The 21,419-nt window shown below is 38.0% G+C and overlaps 1 protein-coding gene across 1 annotated transcript in view; it reads left to right on the top strand.

The window, feature by feature from the left end:
* Positions 1 to 332: 332 nt before the first annotated feature.
* Positions 333 to 21,419, top strand: part of Slc14a2 (solute carrier family 14 member 2) — a 445,690-nt gene continuing 424,603 nt past the window's right edge. The window contains exons 1-2 of the mRNA XM_074069897.1: positions 333 to 563; positions 9,627 to 9,756. The gene's annotated coding sequence lies outside the window, so the exon portion shown is untranslated. The remainder of the gene's footprint in view (positions 564 to 9,626; positions 9,757 to 21,419) is intronic.

Below are 21,419 nucleotides of genomic sequence, written 5' to 3'. Positions count from 1 at the left end.
CTGGGAAGGCCAGGTGTATGAGCCTTGCTTATCGTCTATCAGCTCAAAGACAAAAATGTCTTATGAATATAAGATTTGTAAAAATTTAACGTCTCAGTGATGTTTAAAGAGAAAAAAAGGAGGAAACAATGTGGAGGAAAAGAGGCCAAGCAGAACGAGAGTGGCAACCGGAAGAATGATCTTCCAATGGTTCTGGCTAGGGTCCCTGAGATGGGTTCTTTGGCTACTAAATAAGAGGGAAATTCCCCAATGAGAAAACAACCTGGTCCTCACAAATCACGTGACCATTGAAGGAGAACTGGATGCTAATGAGATTAGCACTTCAAAAGCAAATCTACTAGAATGACAGACCCACTGGAGTGCTGAGGAGCTGAAAAATTGCAGCTAAGAAGGACTGAGTGAACAAGGATCATAGAGTCCTGGACAACCATTGTTTTCCAAGCTGGCCGTGTTCTTTGCCTTGACCACCAGAGAAGAACCCCAAATTCATATTCAGTGTGGTCTCTCTGACAGCATTGATTATTCTTCTCAAAGCCCTCATTTCAGAGCTCAGGAACTGTGAGGTAAGACACAAGTCTTTCTCTGACTCTGTCTCTTCTTGATAACATTTGGAAATTCTTCTTTTCTACCTGCTCATGGGAGTAATTATTGGCTTCTATGCTTCTTGTTCTTTTCCTCTTTATGATCCCAAGTAAAAATTCATCATTGTATATTCATTAAATTTGTGCATATGTATACATGTATATATATATACACACATACACACAATAGTTTTCCCATTATTGAAACATGTGAGGGTCTTGTTAGTCACTCACAAGCCTTTTGAAAGTGAGATCTTACTCTTGATGGCATGGATTGACTTAGCTGTTATTTCACATAGAGTGAATTCTAATTAGTTTACTTTCACCCCTCCTCCATTCCTCAATCAAACCCTAATTTAGATTATAGTGTTAAAAAGATCATCATAAAATATAACCTTGCACAAGGAAGTGATCGAATTACTCACCCTTACTGTATCAGCCTAATGTATTATGCAGTTTTGCTCAGAGTATTTTACCTGAGAGAATGAGTGTGTCAAATACTATACAGTGTGAATTCTCCAGTCAGTGTAGATGCCAGAACATTGAGTGTTTATTGTCATGATCTGAGAGTTAGTTTTACTGAGCTCCAAGAGTGAATGTTAATAATTCATATTTCTTTCTGTAGAGGTTGGGAGTATGCATGATCCTGAAGGGGATTGTATGCAAATGGAATATACTATTTGTGATAATTGTTGTATATTTAATAATATTCATTCAAACAATGGGCAGACTGTCACCTTATTATTTGTACATTATTCCAGATTGATAGTAGAAAAGCTAAAGGGAATTCCTCAAGAGTTAAAATGAGTTTATTTGGACAGATGAATATCAACTTCTTGAGGCTGCTGTTAATCGAACAAGAGGACATATTTATAACTATCTGTGTTCCTGAAAGTTCCACTACTACTATTCCCACTACTTAGGCTTACTGAAGAGCTGCTAAGTAGAAATCTTCTGGTCTACCCAATTGTTTGATCCCCTTCACTATCGTGTGACTAGTGAGCTGATGTGTGTGGTTCTGTGTTTACGGTGGAAACTTCTGACTGGTCCAGTGAAAACTGGGACTCGATGACCACTGAGACCCATATAACTATGGACTTAAAGTCAAGGATAGTGATGATGTGTTTTTATTTTGTTTTATAAATAATATTCTCAAGAGTAAAGCAGATGTTGTAAATTTAGTATAGCTAAAAGACTGAATGCTAAGTGACATTAGCAATAAAAGAAAGATAGTTAACAAATTATTGCCTTATATTCAGGTTAACTGGCTGATATTAAAGGAAATTTTATTTGGACATATAAGCCAGGATTTTCTATTACTGAGCTAAATTCAACCAATGAATTTTCATGGAATAAAAGCAGCTTCCAAATTTTAAACCTGCTTCAGGTCTTAAAAAAAATGTTTTCTAAGTAAGTTATCTCCCAAATGACTTATAGCAACCCTCTGTCTTACATTCTGCCTATAGTAATTTTGTATGAAGAGATAAGGTCACGAGACCAGGAAAATTGGGTGGATGGTGGATTGACTGAGTGACGAGTACCTGTCTTTTGTAGTAGCTCTCTAAGTTTTGATAAAAAACATTATAGGTAGGAGATATAGGTACTGAGGCCCAATTACAGTTCTGGCCACAGTACAGAACTAGGTTGGAACCGGAAGCCTCCATTTGGTGCCGGGAGGAGGACCAGTCTATGTCAAGAGGCTTTTCTCCTGCATCTCAGCATCCTTACAGCAGTGGGGGCATGAACCTCCCTCTAGCAGAACCAGCTGTCAAGCAGCATAGCAGGCCAGAGAGCAATATCACCACTCATTTGCTGATGGATGATATCCTCACATTAGCAGGCCAAAGGTGGCTTAGGTATGATTTGTACAAGTACAGGTGGCATGAACTTTGAGCCAGTGAACATGAAGGACAGGCTAGATTGTTCTTTTATCAATTACCTGACAGAGAATCTTTAACAACTTCATGCTGTGAGTTGCAAAACATTTTATTAGAATCCACCGTAAATTATCTGGGGATGGAAGGAGCAGAAAAAGCTGGACATCCACATTTGTTGAACAGAGTAATATAATGAGGACCATTGGGGGTTAAACACAGAAGTAAGGAAAAGGTCATTGTTGTTGTGGTGCTTATGAGCCCTTGATGGAAAAATAGATTGAGTAGGTACAATTCAAAAACATACTACTCAAAACTTCACTGCTTACGTTGAGACTGAAATCTCATCAGTACTGAACCACACCAGTGGGTTTAGAAATCTTTTCAATCTTTCACACATTAAAAATGTAAAACTCTTGTGAAAGATAGAACATCTCAGAGAACAAGGCCTTATGGAGCAGGTCCCTAGCTGGACCCACTCTGAATCTATTTATTCTCTTATTAAGCAAATACAGAGTGAGAACCGAACATATGTGATTCCTTGTGATTTACAGGAAGGAATCTGGTGCAGACCTCTCTATTCAGTGCAAGAGGGCAGAGCATAGGTAGTTCTGAAGCATGAGGAGGATAAGAGAAAGAGTAACGGTTCAGCTATCTGGTCCTATTCAGAGCTCTGCATTAAGCAGTAAGTTCACCATTACAGTGTGAATTGGCAAGATGACCCGAAAGGCTAAAGAGGACACTTGGCCCATGGAGATAGAGGAGCAAAGTATGTGGTTTCATCTGTACAGGTGAGAGAGCAGTGGTTCAAAACAGATTTGATCTTCACAATGAAATGGAGATTATTGTTCTGGTAGACAAGATGGGGATGGATTCAAGATATAAACCTCCTCCTAGAATATTCCATGTAGTTCATATAAGCTATGTCTGCACTGGAGGCATGCTTTACTGAAGGCTGCAGCCTGGGAAATCTGGAAGACCAGGTCCCAGTCACCTTTCATATTTCTCTTCTTCATTTGTGATGTGAGTACATTTGATTAAATAAATGCCAACAACGTCCCTTTAGGAAAATCAGCATATGTGTATACACACACACATACACACACACACGCACACATACACACACACACGCACACACACACATTCCACATGTACTTGATTTAAAAAGAAGTTTTCCTTTAATCCACCCAGGTTACCCTTAATGTGTAATAACTTGTAAATAATTTTATTGCATTGTATTCCTATTTGGAAATTCTATGATTATATTTTATAGGTTTTCCTTATTTATAATTGGGCATCTATGATGATTCACTTATTTCCTAGGGGACATTACTTTCCCTGGTTTTGTATGTTTTAAGGACAGCTGAAATGTTATATTTTAAAGACAAAAATAATTTGAGCAGTTGAGGCCATAAGCAGCTGCAACACAGATGCTTGTTGGAGGAACTCCTGATGGAAGCATGCACACATAAGAAGCTAAAGAGACCCAGAGGATCCTGAGTGGATACACTGTCAGATCAATAATCTACAAACTGTGAATATGAAGGAAACCAGAGTCTGCCGGCCTTTCAATCCATTGTGGAAATAAGGATCTTTATGTGGACTCTGAGTGTGTTCTGGTCCAGTGAGTCAATAATTCCCATAACACAGAAAACATATCACCTCTGTAGGCCATGGAACGCCTAGGGAATGGTCTTCAGTAATCACGTATTCGGCATAGTAGATTGTACATTAACTTTATAGTCTGTTCTGGGACCTAATTGGTAAGTAACATACAGTTAGGCACATTTACCTACTAGAGTCAGTCTCTGCAGAAAATAGAGGGGCTTTAAAAGCATTTTCAACTCAGGCTGGGAGAAGTAAAACATTACTTGTTAAAGGCTCGTGACATTTTCTGATGTGAATATTTTTAAACTCTGGTTGGAAGAAAGGAAGAGATGGGAGCATGAAGGACAGAGGAAGAAGGTGAGAAAGATGGTAGGAAGGAAGGAAAAGAAGGAAGGGAGAGAGGGAGGGAGGTAAAAGAAAAAGAAAGGAAGGGAAAATATAGACATAATGCATGTGAGTGTGTGTGTCAGTGTGTGTGTATGTGTGTGTGTGTGTGTGTGTGTGTGTGTGTGTGTGTGTGTGTGTGTAACTGAAAATTAAATGTTGGCCCAGCATCAATGGAAATTTTAGCTATAATGCTTAATTGAATCGCTAATAGCAGTTTAAGCATCAGCCTTTAAACACTAAAAAGAATTCTTTGTTAGTAGTTTCTGCTATCAATAGGAACAGAGTCAAATCTGGAGCCTGGAGCAGTCCTACAACATAAAAAATCATATGTTTCCCAACAATTTATTTTAGAGCAGCTAGAACCACCTCTACTAGTTCATAGAAAAACTGGAGATGCCCAGAATGTTTCCTTAATAGTAACTAACATTTGCAGAGCCCATGTAATTTACAAGGCATTCGCAGCAATAACCCAGTTAATTTCCACAATAACACAATGAGTTTAAATATTAGACTTTACATTTTTCAGTGGAGGAACTGCTGCTCAGTGAGGTTAAATGGCCTTTCTTAAGAGCACTTATGTTTCAGCTATAAAATGGGACTCACAGACAGATCTTTTGAGTCTAGATTGTCCTCTCTCTGCCTTCACCTCCACTGAGTCCCCTGTAGTTACCTCTCCAGGGCCGAGATAAAGCTGCCTGGAGGAACGTGCATGCGCCTCACAAAATGCCATGGTCAGCCACCTGAAGCTACTCCTATAGCCAACAAAAATCTTGGACTTGAAGGTCTAGACTTGGAATAAATTTAAATTTTTAATACACTAGTAAAATATGTACTGCCTTTCCCCTCACATACAATCTTTTCAATCTTTTAAGTATTTTTAACTTCTACAATGATAGAGCTTTGTCACTAAGGTTAACGTTAAAAGATAAATTCATATGCATCACTGAGGGTCCAATCATCAAAAGCGACCCTTCTTGTGGACATTTATTTTTGAAAGACATAAGATGGGAGGAATAGGCAGAGCAGGTGGCCAACTCTAATTGTTTACAATATGGTACAAGGCATGAGCCTGGTGCTATGAAGGAAAAAATGATGAGCAGGTAGCAACCTACACTCTCAGAGGAACCCACATCTCTCGAGAAGCATACCTATACATGTGGGAAGAGGGGGAAGGAGGAGTGCAAAGGCAGGGCAGACAGGAAGGTTTGTGTACTGTTTGGGAATCAGAGAGTGAGTACTATTGAATTAATCAAATGACTCACTTTGGAGACCTGTGGATTAAGAACCTGGAGGAAGAGAAAGACAGATGAGAGAGAGAGAGAGAGAGAGAGAGAGAGAGAAGGAGATTGAGAGAGAGAGAGAGATTGAGAAGTTGGATTTTCTGAGAACACTGGATGTCATGGATGGAATGGGGGTAGCAGAGGAGAACTGCTGAGTGTATTAAGGTAAGTAAATCTAGCAGGAACATAGAGATTTAATCAGAGGGGAAAAGTTGGGGATCAGGGAGACCTGTTACAAAGATATGTTAATATTATGAAATGAGATAGCATGAATATAAACATGTCAATAAAAAATTATTACGGCTATTATTTCTACCATTATTATTAATAGGAAGCAATTGTAAAATTGGGTCTGAATGATTTTGAGATATATGATCCAAAATGAATTTAGAGGAATACTATTGCTTCTGGATATTAACAGGCATTTAAAAACCTGGGAAAAATGATAAAAACTTTTGAAATTGGTCAAACAGTATGGAACTTATGAATAAAGTCAGATTTTAAAAGTGTATGGAAGAATTTATGAGTGATTTTAATATGTAAAATATACCTTTTAAATTTATGAAAAGATGTTAGAGAATGCTGCATTTTCTACACATTTTAATTAATTAGGATCCACCCATTCACCCAGCAAGGTATCCTTCAGAATGAATTAATATTGTTTTCTGACCAGGACATAAACAACCTAGATTCTATTTCAACTAGTTGTAATGGTGAACCTTAGATAGCTATTGGACTCTATTCTTCATCTTACTGTCTAGTTTGGGGTTAAGAAAAAAAGACTGTAGAGGAAGAATTAGGCAGTTATGCATTCATCAGCAGCTCTGGCAGCTGTCTCAGGCAATAGCTAATTAGTAGTTACAATGCCCAGTGCTCCTGATACAATTTGCTATAGTATTTTAATAGCTCAGGAAATTATCTGCTGCTGGAGACATTGTCAAACTTGAGGATTTCCTCTTAGTTTTAACAGTTTATATATGTCATGTGATTACATAATTATGAATATGCTGGAATGGGATGGAAAGGGAAAACCCAAAAGAGTCAGAGATCTTCCTTCTCGTCAATGCATGTCTTACCTCTTCAAATATTCATGAGCCCAGGAAATGACTCTAGACTTTTATGCTAGGATCTAGGGTTTACCATTCTTCCAAACTGCTCAGGTTAAAATAGAAAGAGATAAAATTTCCAAAGGTGACAATCCTTTGCCAAAAGAAAAGGTGAGGATTACCATACACCTACTGTTTATAGGCACAGACACAGGTGTTTTGGATGCTATTTAAGTACAGAATGATGAATCACAGAAAGGGCTTTGGCTTCAGCTAGCCTCTGGTTTGAGTTTTAGCTCTGCTGCCTACTACTGTATGACTTTAGCAAAGCTATTTAAATTCTCTGAGTCTCAGATTTTTTATCTCTAATGTGATACCAACTTTGTAGAATTGTGTTGAGTATAAAACAACAATAAAACATGGAGAGCAGTGCTGTGCATATAGTAAGTGCTCAATAAATGGCAGCCTTTATATTTTATTTTATTATTAGCATTTCCATTTTCAATGTTCCCCAATGCAAATTAAAGGAAAAAAGATAGGCCTGAAATGACAAAAATATCTACTGAGGAAATTTTCAAAGTGGAATTTTCCTTTCAAAGGCAACAGTGAATATTTTCTTTTTCTACATCTGCCTGGGTTGTGACCTCTGCTCTTAGGTAATGGCCATTAAAGATCTGAAACACCAAAGAAAATGCTTATGGTTTGCTTTGACTTTTCTAGAGGGAAATTCTACAGAGTCTATCTAGATTTGGAGTGTCAGAATTCACCTTTTCATGTGGCAAAAAAACAAAAAGATTGTAAACAGCACAACCAACATGTTTCTAGTGTGCAAACTACAACTAGGTGAAATGTTGCCTGCCTTCCTCTCCCTTTTCAATCCCAGTCTCTGCCAGCGGCTCAGTTCTCAGCACATTCTTCTTTTACCTACAGAAAACATAACCAATCTTATATGAAAACAGGAAAATGCACAAAGTCTAAGATGAAAAATAGAATAGCTTGGAAGGTGCAGGGCAGATATTTAAAATACCATACTGTTTCAGATAACTTTCTTTTTTTTTTTTTTAATTTCAGGAAGAAACTAAGAACTGTAATTTGTCACCTTGGTCCTTTATCCTTCCCCAAATTCATCTGTTTGCTGCTCTCCTCCTTCTCTTCTGTTTTATCTTTTGACCTTCTCCATCCTTCTTAGTCTCTCTTCTCTGACTCTCTCTCTCCTTCATCTGCTTCCTTTTCTCCTTCCTTCTGATCATCAGAACACCATTGTTGATATCAATTAAGCACTCACTATTTGCCAAGTGCTCAATATATGCAATTCTCTAGTTCATCACACAAAAGCACAATTTACAGAACAATACACTGTCTAGATAAGAAAAAAAATTGAAAAGCTGCTCACCAAAGATTATAAAGTCTTAAATAACAATAGACTATAGTTGAGTAGGCTAGTACCAACCATCTTATTAGAAATGCTTTTCCTACAATAAAAAGAGGTAACATAAACTGAATGTGGTGGGTCACCCCTGTAATCCCTGCTACTCGGGAGGCAGAGATCGGGAGGATTGTGGTTCAAAGTCAACATGGGCAAAAACTTAGCAAGACTCCATCTCAGCCAATAAAAAGCTGGGTGTGATTGTGCCTAACATCTAGCTATGCAGGAAACATGAATAGGAGGATTGAGGTCTAGGACAACCCAGGCATAAAAGCAAGACCCTATTAGAAAAATAACAAGCAAAAAGGGGCTAGTGGTGCAGCTCAAGTGGTAATATACCTGCCTAGCAAAAGAAAGAAGCAACATAAATGTAATTTGTCTTGTTACCTTAATGCCAATGTATTTTGAGGAATATAGTGAATGGCTTCAATTATATATACATGTGGATTTGATATACCAACTTTAAAATATGCTCAATGTTCTTTTAAATGACTTTTTATTGAATTATATATTAAATTCATTGTGATGGCTTCTTTATTATTATCTTGAGGTAAAAAGAAGGGTAGTAGAATGCTTTATTTAACTTTTTATGAATATTTGCAGCCCAATACAGATCAAACCTTTGCATATATGTTATTTTCATTTTGTATAACTCATGTGCCAGTTTTGTTTGTGAATACATACCACAAATCATATTCTCTGGAGTTAATTTGGACATTATAAGAAACTATAGCAAGTCTATGTGATATGAGGCATAACTATATTATGGTTTTGAAGACTAGACTACCCTTAACTTACCAGTTGTATGACTTTGGCAAGTTCTTTAACCTGTCTGAAGCCCATCAGCTTTCCCCTTTGGCAAACATGGGTAGCTACCATCCATAGCTATTAGGAAGGTAAAAGGAAGAAGTATATGACAAATGCTGACACATAGTACACACTCAGCAGAAGCTAATCTCTCTCCATCATGATTTCCACTTATTATAATGCCACACAATCTATACCTGTACCTATATTGACCTATATCTGTGTACTCTAAAGTATGTGTATTTGTATGCTGGCATACTCACATGTGCAATCATACTCATACGAACACACACATATGCCTTTCCAGATATACCCTTCAACATAGTATCTAACCTAAGGAGGTATGACACACCCATATGTACTCTAATCCATGTGATACTCCATATAGACCTTGCCTACAGAGGTATGAAAGCTAATTGTATCACTTTGCTCTGCCATGTTAACGATCCCTGTGGATGCCACAGATGTGTCTTAGCGCCACCTAGTGGGAGATCCCACATTTTACCCCATAGAGCCCTGTGCTAGCTCTAGTCATTGCTCCCACTCACCATTTTGGAGCTGCCTCATCATCCTAAAGAATAGCTAAACTGAATGAATTTCTCTGTATTTCTCTTTAGAGCCTTTCCAGTTCTCTTCTCAAGTGTTTCTTATGTGAGTACATTGCATTGGAATATTCCCACCTCTATCTAAGACAAGGAAAAGACTTGGAGTTCTTCAATTCACTGCACCAAGAGGACCTGAATGATCGTGAGTATAATCATCATTTCTGAGTCCATGTTTTCAGCACCTGGATGGAAAACTATATTCTATAAGGTTGGCTTCCCACATTTTCTAAATTTAGATATACTTTATAATTTTTCCCTGGAAAAATACAGTCTTTCATTCATGAGAATTTTGGCCCATAAAGAGATGTCATAGGCCAATTGTTTTAAAGAAATGAGATAGCATTGGTCTTCTTTTGGCTAAGAAGGAATCCAAGCTGGCTGTAGAAATCATCACTGATAATCACTGATAACCCATGGAATGCAATCTTCATTTCCTTTAGCTGGTGGATTTTAATGCACCAAAAGGATTGATCAGAGTGGAGGAAAACCAGGCCATTAGAGTTGTGTCTATATAGGCAATTTATTGTACATGTTCATTATCTCATTCAAAATGCTAAGGTGATTGAGATGAGAAGAGTAAATGTACTAGTTCATATCTTGTTAATTGGTTAATTAGGCCAAAGAGCTAATAAATGCTATTGAAAATCAGTTAGATCATTATCACTGTTTCAAAGGAATGACCTGATAAATTAATTATCCTATTCAGACTGCTCATGTAACAACAGGACGTATACCAAGTTGGGGAGAAATTATCAACCTGTGGTCCTCACTGGCCCATCCCCTGCCCTAGGTGTCTACCAGGGACAAGGGACAATAGAATTGATCTGATAAATTGCTTCACTGTTTTACATCAGTCATTTCTACACTAGCGATAATTACGTTTCCTATATTTTTAATAAAATGATAGTGCATTCTACTAAGAGTTCCTTACCTTTCAGAAAAAAAAAAGGGTGTAAGCAGAGAAAGAATAAATGAAAATTAGAAAAAGGCAAGAAAAGGAAATCTACTGGAATAGATTTTGCGCCAACTTTCTGCTACTAAGTTAAACCAAATCTTGTGGAAAAAGACAGGAATTTGGACCAGAAATGAATAGAGTGATCTACCTTTTTTGGTGCACATAGATTAGAAGTGTATGAACTTACTCAACCTGACTATAATAGTGAGAACTTAACTCACTGAAAAGGTTTGAATTTGTTTTGGCAAAGGTTGAATGCCCAAGTTTGCCTCCCTGTTCCTTTGTTTAAGGGGCAAGTGCTGGGCATTCCATGTATCTTGAAGGAAATCAGGATGTCAGTCTCTGGGCTGGGGAGACAGTGAAAGAGGAAATGCAAGCACCATCCTTTCATTATACTTGAAGTTACTGATTTGCAAAGAGGTTCTTCATCAATGGAATGTGTCTGCTTCTTTAAGTCTGGCTTCTTATTTCTGCTGCCTGTATTGTAATGTTACATTCTATATCTAATATTTCTTGCTACTGCTCAGAAGTTATTGTGACTACATTGGTCTTTATTGATAATTTTATGTAGCATAATCCATCACATGTTGGATGTTGGGGCAGAGAGGCGGGTATTGCTTTGTCTTTCACTTGGTGCTCAGACAGCTCTCATTGATTTCTTGGCTTGCATGTTCGTTACGAGATGATTTGCACTTTTCCTGTATTGTGTTTATCCATATTATGTTTCAGATGAGTCTACAACATATCATCATTAGCAACAAACATTTATTGAACATTTATGGGCTGTGGAGTAGGCTCCAGGCTAGGTACTAGGGATAATAAGAGGAATTTAATGTGATCCTGATCCCCAGAAGGTTTTATTATCTATTGGGCCATGTTTGTTAAAGAAAAAAAGATACCCAACAGCTCATGCCTTGTGAGTATTACAGGCAATAAATGTTCCATGAATTCACAGAAGGGAGTGATTGGTGAGGGCCGGATGGTCATGGAAAGGTTTCAGGAATGAAATGAAATTTGAGTGGCTTCTTAAGAGATGCAAAAGCTCTTTTTATAGGATGCCAAATATAATGAGTTTTTGAGTACTACCATGCCAGATAAAAAGCAATGCTTATATTTTTAAACTACAATTGCCTTATTAGGTATTTATGAGCTTAAGACTAAGAATCAATATTCACCTGCTTTCCACAGTGTTTCTTGCAGAGTTCTGTCATGAATAGTCTTGTACACTTTATCTTGGGCACCAAGGAAAAATCAGCCAGTCTACTAACTTTGTCATTAAGACTTTCAGTCTGCTTGTCAACATTTAAGATGTGTTTTTGGCTTTGTCTAAGATTTGACCTAGTTTTTCCCCTTTTTGAAAATGCTACTCAGAAAAAATAAATAAACATTCAATGAATTCTTAAACCAAAGCGAATTTTAAGGTAAGCGAACAGGAAAGGAAAAAAAATGCTTTGTGAATGTTGCCTCATGAAGTGGGAAGAACTCAAGTTCGACCCGGGAGAGGATATTAGCCCCCCAAGGGAAATATCCATTTATGAGAAGTTCCAGGCTTTTTCATCTATAAGACAGAGACGTTCAAACATTTTTGAAGATTGAAAAGTTCACTTATTACTTTCGTGGGACTTCACTGGTCCAGATAGATGTTTGCCTCAGCTTATTGATGGGAAGCATCACAGGAAGACTGTCTGTGGTAGGATTGTTAATATTCTAAGGACTAAGACCTCTGACTTTCCTAATACCAGCTCTCTTTCCACGACTCTCTCTATGGCTTCTCTTATGATATTCTTTTAAAAAAATAAATCTTTATGTTTTATAATTTACTCTGGTTTTGGTAAAATAGAGTCAGGGAGAAGATTATATCCATAGTTTCTTCCTTTCATTTCTTCATATAGAGTATATTTAGGAACATGTATTGTAAACAGCATAAAGCATGCCAAAGATTTCCAGTGAACTGCAGACTACAGTTAAACATGAGACAAGGGGTGAACATTTACATAATTCTGTTAAGTAAATCAAAAAATAAAAGAATAAGCTTTCTAACTGTTCTCTTTATTCCTATGATTAGTGGTAGACTAGATTTAAATTTTCAAACTAAAGGCTAGTCAATCTTTTTCATTATTAAGTAGTTCCTGGGTATTTATATGGTCTAACTTGGGCAAATATTTAGTGGAATTTAAAGTATAACTGTTCAATGGGGTTATTTCCCCTTTCACAAGAAGCATTCTGCATCTTATCCCAAGATTGTGAAGGGACAGTTGACATGTCCTGCAGGGGTCAGGCACTGCCTTATGCGTGGTCCCCACTGCTGGTCACCAAAGTAAGGGTGGTCTGGTCTGATTCCTGAACACTTGATGATAAGCCCACTTTGGCAAATGTCACATGGTTTTTTGTGAGCTTAGATTGATGCTCACAAACTGAAGCTTATAGTCATTAAAATCTATACTTGTTGGAGAGGTCCTTGCATTTCTTATCCCTCTCACCTAAGTACATATTGAAGGTTCTCAGCATCCCCCTCTGTCCCCAATTCACCATTCTTGGATAAATGGGGACTTAAGGAGCCCCTGCATGCAATATACACATCATATGGAATCAGAGCTCTCTCCCTGACCCTATCTACTTAAAACGTTTCCTCACCATCTTGGATACAGAGGAACAGAACAGCAGTCTGGGTGTTCTAGAAGACCTCATTCTGTCTAGTCTGGTGTTTTAGTCAACTCACTTCCCACATAGAGCCAACGTTCAACAAAGGTGGGACCTTTGTCTTGCCAAGAATCAGATTAGATTCTTACCCTGGGGCATCCACACAAAATCCTCCTTCCCCTTCTAGTGGGACTTTCTATCTTTGTCTCTATTTCTTGTACTATAAATTAAGGTAAAAATTCTGTCATTAAGTCTTCCAAGATTGCTTTACAATTGTGAAAGGGAACTTTTAGCAATTTTCCCTTTACAAGCCTAGATTTTTAAGTCTTTTCTTTGTCTCTATGGACTCAAAACTCAATTTTCCTTCTTTTCCTTACATCCCTATTTTAGCAATCAGGATCATTTCCAAAGTAATGGGTGCTGCTAACCATGTATATATACCATGTTGCAACATATACCATGGGTATGTAAGGGTCAAGAAAGAATAGTTATAAGAGTAAGAGTTCAAACTTTAGTCCACAGCAAGAATATTATGTTAAGCAGTAGAGTTTTGTCTAGACCTTGAAGGTAGGAAGAATTAGTGTAAGGGTGAAAGAAGGAATGGGTCTACAATCAGACTTAACATCTTCCTCCATGCTCCAGAGCTCTGTATGTATAACTCATACACATCTCTGAAGATAGTCTTTGTTGTCTCCAAGTTATTCGTGAGTATGCCTTCCTGTAAGATTATAAATTACCTGAAGACAGGGATAAAAACACTTTATATTTGTATCTATAATATTTCTTAGCCTTGTGCATGTATACAATAGACCCCAATATATATATTTAAATAAAACATGTTAAAATCTTAGGATTTCAATGTTATTTTCCCCCTTAGTTCTCCCCTTCAAAGCTGTGTTGTTGCTTTACCTCCTACATTATAGGAAGCATTCTCAAAATACTAAGCTGAGCAAAGATTTTCCTTAAGTATTCTCCAAATACTAGTTAGCCATATTATCCCTTCTCTTCTTGATGCCTCACCTTTCTGAGGTATGGGATTTCCATAAGGTGGTCACCTCAAGTTATTTTTTCATTGTGATAGAACATGCAGACATAAAACTTATCATTTTGACCATTTTAAGTGTACAGTTTAAGGACATTAAATATATTCACATTGTTGTGCTAGCATTACCACCATCCATCTCTAAAACTTCTTGGGGTCACCAAAGGGAAGCCATATTCATTAGACAATATTCCCTATTCTTTGCTTCCCTCAGGTTCTGGCAACCACCATTCCATTTTCTGTCTCCATAAACTTGATTGCTCCAATTGCCTTATAAATGTGGAATCATACAATAGCTTTGGAATCTGTCTTTTGTGTCTGGATTATTTCACTTAACAAAATATCTTCATGTTTCATCCACATTGTAGCATACGTCAGGATTTCCTTTCTTTTAAGGCTGGATTGTCATATACTACATTTTATTTTATGTATCACATCAAGGTGGAGGGAAAGATGAAACATTTATTACCATCCAATGGAAACTTACATGTATGTCTCTGGGTATTTTTTAATGACTTAGTTCTCTTTACGTTGTAAAATATTTGACTATTGACTTAAGGTTTGAATATGGTCCTTCCTAAAAGAATATACTATATGATATCAACTAGAAATAACATTTCTTCTGAAGCAGTTTTGAGTTCTGAGGGCAAGTAAAATAATAGCTTACATTTTAAAAAGAAAAGCAAAACTTTTTAAGATGTCTTTAAACTTCTGTTCTGTTGTTTAGCCATTAAAGTGGCTAGAGATATCCAACCGGTGCTCCCCAGACCACTAATCCTCAAAGATACTCTGCACAAAAGGGACAAGGAAGGTCAAAGAAATTTGTTAGTATTGCTTCCAGTGGCATCCTTCCAAGTTTCTTGTGGTACACAAGCATTTAAAATTCTCTGAGAAATCTTTCTACTTTAAACAAAAATGCCTAACTTACTTTCCTCTGCATTTTCCAAGCACATCTGAACTGAAAATCATTTGTAAGTTGTTATTTTGGTGGTACTTTGAAATATTCTGTATTAAAACAAGATAAAATATTTTTTAAATGACAAAAATGAGAGCATCTGAGAAAGTGAAAAAGTGAGTTCTCTTGGAGCCTTGAGCTAAGCAGATTGTGATCCACGGATAAATAAATTTGCCTCAATTTTCCCATCATTAGGACAAAGCTCTCATATTCACAGTCAGAGAACTCACTTGCTATTTGCTTTAGAATCATTTAGCTAAGCTCAAGAGTTTATCTTGTGTCTACATGAAGAACACCAAGAAATTGATGTAGTAAACAATTTTAATATTTTGTCTGCATTTTTGTGGAAGACATAGTGATGTTATTTAAGTAAATTTGTTTGAATAAAATGCTGTTTAAATAAAATGCTTCTCATAATCTTTTGTTCTGTGAAGCAAGAAACTCATGAAGGCAGTTAAGTCTTACATTAGAAGCATGCTCACCACTGAGCACTGGTCATTAACCGTGAGTCTCCAAGCGGGAAGATCAGGTGTAGATGAAAAAGAGGTGCAAAGTGGAAGGAGATTATCAAAGCCTTAGGTAAGATACTCAGGGGGCTATATGAGATTCATAGAGAAAGATCCATTCATAAAAGAACAAAGAGCAGAGAAAACAAAAAAAAAAATCAGTTCCCATTTTCCATATATCCAAAAACCTGAAATACCAGTTACTAAAGAAAGACTTTTCATAACTTACTAAATTTCTCATTATTTGTTTTTAAACTCTATTGTCCAAACATTTGCTTTTGTAGAAACCATGAAGTTATTGAGGAACAGAGAAGCAGAAGAATATATTCAGAAGCTATATTTTAGGAAGCAGAGAATCCTGGAATGGAATGAGTGGTCAGTAAAAAAATAAAGACTATAGAAGAAGAAAAGCAACTGACAGATAAGAAAAAACAAATATAAATAAACCATGAAATTATTCAGGGTTTAAGAGGTAGTTGCCAAGGCTGATGCTTGAAGAAGTTTGGCATTTTAATCTTAGCTCAATGATAGATTTTCTGTAGGAAGCTATGTTAATGCAGTCAGATGACTGTTTTCTGATGACCAGTAGGCATGTAGGAGCTATTTGGTGAATGAATAGGTGTCTAACTTAGATAATATTATTAGAAGAAAAAATGAATGGTATTGATTTTTGCCAGGTAAAGTCATTCATATTAGGCTAGGAGTGTACTTGTTTCTGGTAGTAAGCAAGTAGCTGATACGGGAGTTGGAAAAATGTACCAGGCAGAAAGTGTCACGCAATCCTATTTAAAGCATGTCAGCTGGTCTTAGGAGAGAGGCCACCTGCTCTGGGTTTACTTTCAGGAGAGCATGTCTGAGGCGAATACAATCTAGACAGAAATGTCAAGACTTTTGTGCAATTACAGTCATTCAGACCATTATTCTTCGTGGACTAAAAGTCAGTTTTGTCATTAGGTTTGTCCTAGGTTTCTGGATTCTGTTAAGGGGAAAAGTTGTTTAGCAAACAAAATGTGTCTTGTTTGCCACTAATTCTGAAAGAGACAGCTACTATTCATCAAACTGAGACACAGTTTTAAATTTATCTGATTTACATTTGACCTGAGCCCATAAATGAGTCCATAGGTGAACCTGTTCATCTCCCTATTGTCACAGGCCTTGGACCTCAGGACAGGACATGAAGTCATTTGGAGTATAGTCACCATTAAACCTGCTGAGAATCTAACAGTCTGCAATTGTGCCCTGTGACTACAGGACTTGGAGACCATAGTTGAACAAATTTGAACAAATTATAGAATGTAGAAAGCTGTATTAATGTTAGTGCTGCCCTCAAGGTAGCCCAGATTAGGTGCCTCAAGCACAACAAATGTATTTCTCACAAATCTGGGGACTAGAATTCCAAGACAAGGTATTAGCAGGTTTGGTTTCTCCTGAGGCTTCCTCACTTGGCTTGCAGATAGCCACCTTCTCTGTTCCTGTGCACTCCTGGTGTTTCTTTTGTATGTCTAGATGTTCTCTTCTTATAGTGACACAAAGCACATTGGAATTAGGGTCCAATTTTAATGACCTCATTTTAACTTAATCACTTCTTTAAAGGCCCAACTCCAACTACAGTGATATCCTAAGGAGCTGAGTACCTGCTGAGGTATTAAGATTTCAACATATGAATTTTGGGACAGCACAATTCTGCCCATAACAGGGTCATCTAATCAAAGCATTTAACTGGAGGGGTGAAGCTAAACTAGGAAATTGAGAAATCAGTCATGGTCAATACTCTCTTCCTCTAAATGGCATCTTTGCTCTTCTCCCTTATTCTGCTTCATTGTTCTAGAACAGCCACTCCTGTGTGTGTGTGTGTGTGTGTGTGTGTGTGTGTGTGTGTGTAGCATGAGGAGGTGGGAGGGGTGCATGGTTTTCCAGACCCTCCACTCCACATACTTAGTGCATTATTAAGTGAAAAAGGAGTGCCCCCTGCCAGCTTGAGTTGGAAAATTCCAGGGGAAAGCCTCTGATTGGCCTATCTTGTACCAATTGTTCTCCCATGAACCAATCAGTATGGCACTGGGAATGAAGCATGGTGATTGGTTCTCACTCAACCAATGTTCACTACCCAGTCAGTTAATGTAACCCAAGAGGCAGGGTCTTATCAAGATAGCAGCCTGCCTCTGGAAACATATTTGAAGAATGTGTTGGATGAGATGAGGAGGGCTTCTTCTTCCAAAAGAGAGAAGTCCAGGGGAAGTGTGACCTGACAGATCCTCAGTATGTCACTGGAGGTCAAAGACAATTCAGCAAACAAAAGAGTTCCAATGCACTATATTAAGGGTTCTGAATAGAGATCTAATCTGACTCTTAGCAGAACAAATGTAGAGTTCCAGAGCAACATTTGGTGGGAATATTCAACAGTCTTGGTGGTGGGGAGTCAGAAAACACTTCACCTGGATGATGACTTTAAAGACAAGTACTAGGAGGTGAAGGCTAAGCCAGGTGAAGTGAGGCATGGAAAAGATGTGCAATGACTTAAATGGAAGCCTCTGGGGTGCTGCAAGAAAATCAGCATGGCAGAAAGGAATGTAAAAGTTGAGGGCAGAGAGTATACATCCTCAAAATAGGCAATGTTTGAAGGTTCACAGTGGATCAAAAGTGAGCATATATTTTTGGCTATTTTCCCGATTAAACAACAAAACTCAGAATTTCCATTAAGATAAAGATGTGAAGGAGAAAGGGGATGAGAAAGATGGAAAGCATAATTTGGTTTCAGTTCTCTTAGAAAGCTTAACATTTCCCATGGCCAGAGTAGAACAACATGAGTTTGGTCTCTGGTAATAACTGTAACATTGGGCTAGAAACATTCCCACTTTGATTTCCAGTTTACTCATTTATTCAGTTGAAAAGATTTGGATTATATGAACTTTCAGGACCTTGCTGGGTCAGTTGGTTGCTACTTATCTTTCTGGACAACAAGTATGTAGCTTGGAAACGGGTTATCAGCTCCATCTGACCTCAGTACTGGCCTGATTTTGAAATTCAAAAATCCCTATTTGGCACAGGTCCTGTCCATGAAGAACTGCAGACTAATCATCAGGATTAGTGTAAACAAAAGAATATTAGTGCAAGGTCATCACACTAAGGCTGACAAGTGAAAAGTACAGAAAGCTCTGATTGAAGGACTTTGAGGAAAGAAAGGGCATTTGGACTACAGTAAGGAAGAAACTTTTACAGAGCAAGTGGGTTGCAACTGTGCTCTAAGGATGATTGTGATAACCATAGACAAAGGTAGTGAGGGAAGTCATGCAGAAACAGGGTCTGGGCACCAGCTGGAAGCTGGTGGGAACATTCAAAGTGGGAATGTTTCTAGCCCAATGTTACAGTTATTATCAGAGACCAAACTCGTGTTGTTCTACTCTGACCATGGGAAATGTTAAACTTTCTAGAGAACTGAAACCAAATTATGTTTTCCATCCATCTCATCCCCTTTCTCCTTCACATCTTTATCTTAATGGAAATTCTGAGTTTTGTTGTTTGATCCAGAAAATAGCTGGGCACCAGCTGGAAGGGTGGGAACAAAAGTAAAGATAGGAAAAGATAAAGCTCTTCTAAGAGAAAGGGACTTAGGCCTGCAAAGATAACCATCTGCCCTTCTGATATCATTGTAAACTACCCTTCTTTTAAACTTTCCAGGCCATTTTTCTCCCATTGTTTGACATGTAACATGCTGATAGTCAACTTCTCTAGGACTCCATCCCATATAGAGTTCTGTGTGTGTCAGCCCCTGCATTCCCCAATGACACACAGCTGGAGCCACTGAAACCTCTTCGCTTCTTGCTCAGTCCCAGGCAAGGTCTCAGCCAACCCATCAAGACTGATTGAGAAACATGTGAAAGCAGCCATCTCTGACATCTGATCATCATCATTGACCATCATGGCCGTGCAAGGCACTCTGTTCAAGACTTTGAATCCTTTCATAGTTCTATGAGGTGGGGTCTGTATTATTATCTATACTTCACTAAATGAGAAAAAAATATTGCTTGGGGACATGCAAAGAGTGGCCTGCCTAAGATGCCAGAGGTGGTAATGGATGGATCTGGGACTCTGTTTGCAAGAAGCCCACAATCACCATAAGTGTGAGGTCACAATACTAGTTCAAAGGGAAACAAAACTTGCCATTATGCAGACAGACTATTCATACTTTTGTTAATTGATGCAGGATCCTCTCCTTTCCCTTTCTTGAAAAGACATTTGCTTGGTGGCTGTTGTGGGATGGAGTTTGGATACTGAAAAGATTTTAGGGTGGAGTTGAGATCCCAAAAAAATGTAGATTTTTTTCCTGAATAAAAGAGAAAGAAATTATTTCAAGTATGGAACTTCCATGGAACAAATATGAATGTAGACTTTATGGTGGAAAGATAAGGCAGGAGGCCCTGAGGAGAAGCGTAGATTTAGAGCCAGGAAGAGCTCAGTTCCAACCTTGACCTCATCAAGTCCACAGGCAAGTCATAATTTCCCTGAACCACAGTTTTCTCATCTGTAAAATCATGCTATTGGAAGGAATGTGCTACAGATTATACTTTTTAAATATATATATATATATATATTAACATATAAAATATATTAAATTCTGAGCTGGGGATGTAGCTCAATGGTAGAGTGTTTGTCTAGCATGTGCAAAGACCTGCATTTGATCCTTGGCAAATGTGCACACATGTACACTCACACACACACACACACACACAGAGGTATATATATATGTATTTCTTAGCATAGTGCCAGGTAAAGAGTACACTTTCACTAAAAAGTTGCCTTTATGTTTGAGAGGTGAAATCCTATTTGGCTCCCCAGGCACAGAGAGATCAATCCTACCTGGAAACTTCAACCTACCATACACTTAACTTATCCAGTTAGTCCTTCATTAATTCACTTGTGCAGTCATTTTGTTGAAGAACAATGCTTAACTTCTGCTGCATATGTGCCCAATGGGGGCAAAGACAAAACAGGATCTTTTGACAGACTGGTCACTGTGTCTTATCTTTAACCTAGAAGAGATGGGCTCTTCTTTTCAATGCTTAGTTTTCATTGTGTGTGTGTATGTGTGTAGTGTGTGTGTGTGTGTGTGTGTGTGTGTGTGTGTCTGTGTTGGTGGGAGGTATATACCCTCTCCCTCCCCAGTTTGGGCTTCCATGACCAATCTCTATTAATATTCTTAAATGGGAAGCAACCACTCTCTTTCCCACCAACCACTGAGAACAGAAATGCCCTCTCCTGGCTCCCTCAGGGACTCTGAGACACTAACTCAGCCAATCCTGTGGGCCAGAGACAGAGTTCAGCCACCTTGGACAGAGCCCTAAGGCTGACACCCCAAAGCTCGAGGCTCTTCTGCACTGTAGCTGAGCTCTGTGGTGGTAACTCTGGGGAAACAGGGCCTTTGTGAACTGCTCCTTTGATGAGAAGCATAATATAAATACAAATTGCTATTCTGTCAGCATCTGAGGAGCCACTTCAATCCATTTGGGCACCTTTGATTTTGCTCTCTCTAATTCCATTCCTCCTTTAAAAAATTTAATAAGAGCATGTTTTCATCTGGCCTCAAGGGAGTAATTTATTTATTTAAAGTAATAATAAAGTTTCAGCATAATCCCTAGTTCCCAAGGGGTAAGGAGACTCTTTGAACAATTTATTTTTCCCATCCTTGAAGTGTGAGGGAGACCAAGAG

The sequence above is a fragment of the Castor canadensis genome, chromosome 4, assembly GCF_047511655.1.
Source record: "Castor canadensis chromosome 4, mCasCan1.hap1v2, whole genome shotgun sequence".
Taxonomy (NCBI): Eukaryota; Metazoa; Chordata; class Mammalia; order Rodentia; family Castoridae; genus Castor; species Castor canadensis.
The sequence above is the reverse complement of the archived record's forward strand: the minus strand, read 5'-3'. Positions and strand labels throughout refer to the sequence as shown.